General features: G+C 35.3%; 1 protein-coding gene across 1 annotated transcript in view; it reads left to right on the top strand.

The window, feature by feature from the left end:
* The window catches only part of LOC107656212 (cadherin-like and PC-esterase domain-containing protein 1), a 54,340-nt gene that overhangs the window by 10,110 nt on the left and 39,751 nt on the right, over window positions 1-4,479 (top strand). The window lies entirely within an intron of this gene.

The raw sequence follows: 4,479 nt of genomic DNA, 5'->3' as shown, positions 1-4,479 counted from the left end.
GGGGGGGGGGGGGGGCAGACATCCTGTCCTTTTGTAAATCCAAGTTATATTTGGAATACTACTGTAGTACTTACTGCATAGTATACAGTACACTGAATGCTGCCTATTTTTGTCTTCTTGTATGTAGAAAATGTATGAATAATCAACACTTCAAACTATACACGGTTATCACATGACCTAATTCAGCAAGCATGCAGGTTAGCAGCTCAAACATACAGTACAGTAAATGTTAATTTAGCATTTTTAAAGGAGTAGTTCACCCAGAAAATTTTCTTACCCACATGCCATTCAAGATGTAGATGAGTTTGTTTGTTTTTTCATCAAAAAAGATTCAGAGAGATTTAGCATTACATTATTGCTCACCAATGGATCCTCTGCAGCGAATGGGTCCAAACAGCTGCTAAAAACATCACAATAATCCACAAGTAATTCACATGGCTCCAGTCCATCAATTAATGTCTTGTGAAGTGAAAAGCTGTGTTGTTTGTGAGAAACACATTTTTGTTAAAGCTTTTTAACTTTAAACCGTGACTTCTGGCCAAATTCCATAATTCATAATATAATGAATTGAGGACTCGTATTTTAGTCAGAAGCAACAGTTTGAAATTAAACCGCCTTAATGGTTTATTATGCTTGACACAATGTTAATTGATGGACTGGAGTCGTTTTGATTAATTATGGATTATTGTGATGTTTTTAGCATCTGTTTGAACTTTCATTCTGACTGCACCCATTCGCTGCAGAGGATCCATTGGTGAGCAAGTGATGTAATGCAGAATTTCTTATGTTTCATTTGCCGCACTGGGACTGGAAGTTTAAGTAAGTGCATTGCAATATGGGATACAATATTCTGTGCAGTGTATTGTCACTGCACCTTGTGTATTGTCACTGCACCTTTTGATGTTTAATTATGCATACAGAATATTTGCATATAATACACAAAATACGTGCTGCATACAAAATCTATACTAAAAATATGATGTTAGTGTGCTGTTGAGAACATGGCTCACATATGCATGCATGCTTTAAACTGTATGGGCTCAGGACAGTTTGGGTATGTTTAGACTGGCATGCTGCCAACTTCTATTTTTGCACCACATATCACAGTATGCAAATTTTCTGGATGCATGGAATGCCTACTGTGACCTACTAAATTCACCAAAATGTGTAGCATACAACCTAAGCATGCTGCAAATGCAATGCACTTGACATAACCATCCTTTTCTAATGTGAGGAATGAACTGGAAGGGATGTCAAAAATAAATACAATCCACTTTTATCATTGTTTTCACCTTATTTGATTGAACTGAATTTTTTGTTTAACGCATAATTAAATGAAACGGGAAATAATTGTTTATTTCCAAGACGGATGTCATTTGACAACAATGAAGCATACTACTGTTTGAAGTATTTACTGTTGAATACTGGGTGGAGTGTTTCACATAATTTTTTTGTGAGTATGCCGTACACCGTACATACTGTATAGTATGTAGTATGCAAGTATTCCAACCAACTCTGACTTGATTCTTGTGTGTCTTATCAGTGTTTTGTGTGTATTATGTGAGGTATCATTGATTGGTTTCCAGGGACCATAATTTGGTGATCATTATACAAAAATATTTGATCACAGAAGAATGCTGCTATTGACTGATCAAGAATGAAGTATTCCAGAGAGCAGTGTAATAAAGTGCACTGCTGTGTGCTGCTGGCTCGTGAACTCAGAGGTTTGTTGTTTCTGTCCACCGTCAGGTGATTCAGGGGTTAATTTGGTCTCCAGCTCAGTTTAAGCACTGCTTCACGGTCACAGCTGGGGTCCTAAAACCTTCCTCCCCTCCTCCTCCTCCAGGTCATGACTGGACACAGAGAGGTGACTGAGATGGAGGCCTCACTAGTGAACTGTGTAAATGTCTTTCACGTACATATAGCTCCGACCATTGATATTTGGTTATGCCATATTCATCCTGATATTTATATTGATGCATACAGTAGTATTATACAACTTTATTACCACAAATTGAGATGGAGTTTAATGTTATTTTGAGCCCTTCAATATAAAAATCCTTATTTTAGTTATTTTGACACAGTTTGAAAGCCACATTTCCTGAATGAAGTATGTAATGGCACATTATTGTGGGTGAAAGAAATACAAACAAAATACAGTGAGGTCCAAACATCTGAGACCATTAGTGAAAATGCTTCTATTGTACATTTTTCCAAATGAATACACATTTTGAGACAATGACATATGTGTCAGCATACCAATTTTAGTGAAAAGTTTTAACTAGACCTAGAAATTAGATTTTTACATAAAATCATTTAATTTACTAAAATTGTTTTAGATTTTCAATATGACTTTTTAAACAACTCTTAACACTAGTTTAGTTTAGTTTAGATCACGCAAGTATGTGCATGTGTATTATGTGATGAAATAAGCAGGTGTTTGTTTACCGCTGTGGACAAAGACAGGTGTCGACAGCTGTCAGTCAGGTTGACGGGCTGGCCTGCAGACACATCAAAAACTTTGAGGTCATCAGGCCAAAAGCTCTACCCAAACAACTTTACCAGAACCATACAGAGAGACATTACTGATAAAACACACACTCATCTTAATGCCAGGAACACTGGAGGCATCAGTGAGCCTTCCAGTGCGTTCCATTACTGGCACATGAAACAACTCTGATAGAGTGTGTGTGTATATGCATGTGTGTAAAGGATTTTATGATCATAGATTTACACATGGTGACAGAGTATGTAGTCAGTACAGATTGTAATAGAGATGCTTATTTAACTATGGCTTGTTTGGTATGCAGCACTTATAAACTGTAGTTTAGGTTTTGGCCTGGAATACCGCTGGGAACCATGGGAAAACAGTCAAGCAGAAACATTAAAATGCATTGAACTGATTAGAAATGATGAGCTGTTAACAGAATGTAGAATGAGCTGAAATGATCATGATTGTATCACGAGAGACACGAAAGCTGATTTCCCATGTTTCCCTTTGGCTATAAACAGTACTTCCTGTTGTTTGGGCTGGGACGGCACTCAGGCACAAATGTTTGGACTTTATGCCAAATACACACCAGCCCATTTCCTGGAGCGATGCTGAGCACCACAATAACTATCAGATGTGCTTTTCCCAGTTTCTCTCTCTCTCAAAGAATTTGAAGTTTTATTAATTCAATTGTTCAAATTTCTGTAAGCATTAAACATTACACATGCACATACAACTTGATTTAAGAGCGTGTTCCTGAATCAACATCCTTTTGGTCTTAGATTGGATTAGTTAGTTGGAATTTGATTATTTTTATTAAAACGTATAAAAAAATGTAAAATGTATTTATTTAATATTTCTGGTTGGTTAATCAAGGCAGTATAAATTACATTTGACAGCTGTCATGTACTGAAGCATGTGCCTTAATACATATCCTTTTTGAAGTGAGCTGATCATATTGTGACTTCTAGATGGCTAATAGGGCCTCCGAACCTCTGGTCTGGAATTTGGTGAATTAAAACGACACTCATAAATCATATGTGTTTGTATGCAGTGAGGTTGTGTAGGGGGCTATGTGTCTTTGATGTCTTGTCAAAGCCATGAATGCCCCTCCTTTAATTCAAAGCTGCATAAAAGAAATTAAAACGTTAAAAGAATGTCAAGTATAGATGAAGGTTAGCAAAAGGAAAATTGGCTGTGCCTCAGATTCGTCCTGACTGCATGTAGTGTTGCCACAGCATTTTGTAATCCACGTTTGTCCTCATTTTTAGGTCTGTAAAAGGACTTCCCAACTATTGGCCTTCTTTATTATAAGAGCTAAGATTTTTTTCAAGTCTAAAGCTTTCTTCTTTATTTTCATGTTGTGAAAAGACAGACAGCCTTACTTAAGGTTTTGTGTTACTTTTTGCAGTGTTTATTTAGCTATACTTCAGGGATTATTGTCCCCAGAAGTGAGCTAAATATGACACAACCTCCATTTGGGGACATTCAGGGATGCCCTAATTTGGAAAAACTATGTATCAGTAAAGTTATGGTATTTCAACATTTCTAACAGAAATGTCTTACACTTAAAAACAAAAATAAATTAATAAAAATAATAGAAAATAAAATTAAAATTTTAAATTACATGTTAATAATAATTATTATTGTTGTTGTTGTTGTTATATTATATGTGGACAGAGATGTCTTCATTTTAAGAAAAAAAAAAAGAAGTTGAAACAAATGTCCTTAACTTATGTAAGATATTCTTGATTGATTGATTTGTTTGTTTGTTTACTACTACTACTACTAATTATTTTTATTTTGTTTTATTTTGTTTTATTTTATTTTTAGTTATTTTTAGTTATTTATTGTAAATAATAGCCAGTAGGTTGCTACCTATTTAGACAGCACATAATTTAATTTCATGGGGCCTTTAAAGGGGTCATATGATGCGATTTCAATTTTTCCTTTCTCTTTGGAGTGTTACAAGCTCTTGGTGCATAAAG

This window comes from Sinocyclocheilus anshuiensis, unplaced genomic scaffold (genome assembly GCF_001515605.1).
Source record: "Sinocyclocheilus anshuiensis isolate Anshui unplaced genomic scaffold, SAMN03320099.WGS_v1.1 scaffold183, whole genome shotgun sequence".
Classification (NCBI taxonomy): domain Eukaryota; kingdom Metazoa; phylum Chordata; class Actinopteri; order Cypriniformes; family Cyprinidae; genus Sinocyclocheilus; species Sinocyclocheilus anshuiensis.
This window is presented reverse-complemented; position numbering and strand designations above follow the sequence as displayed.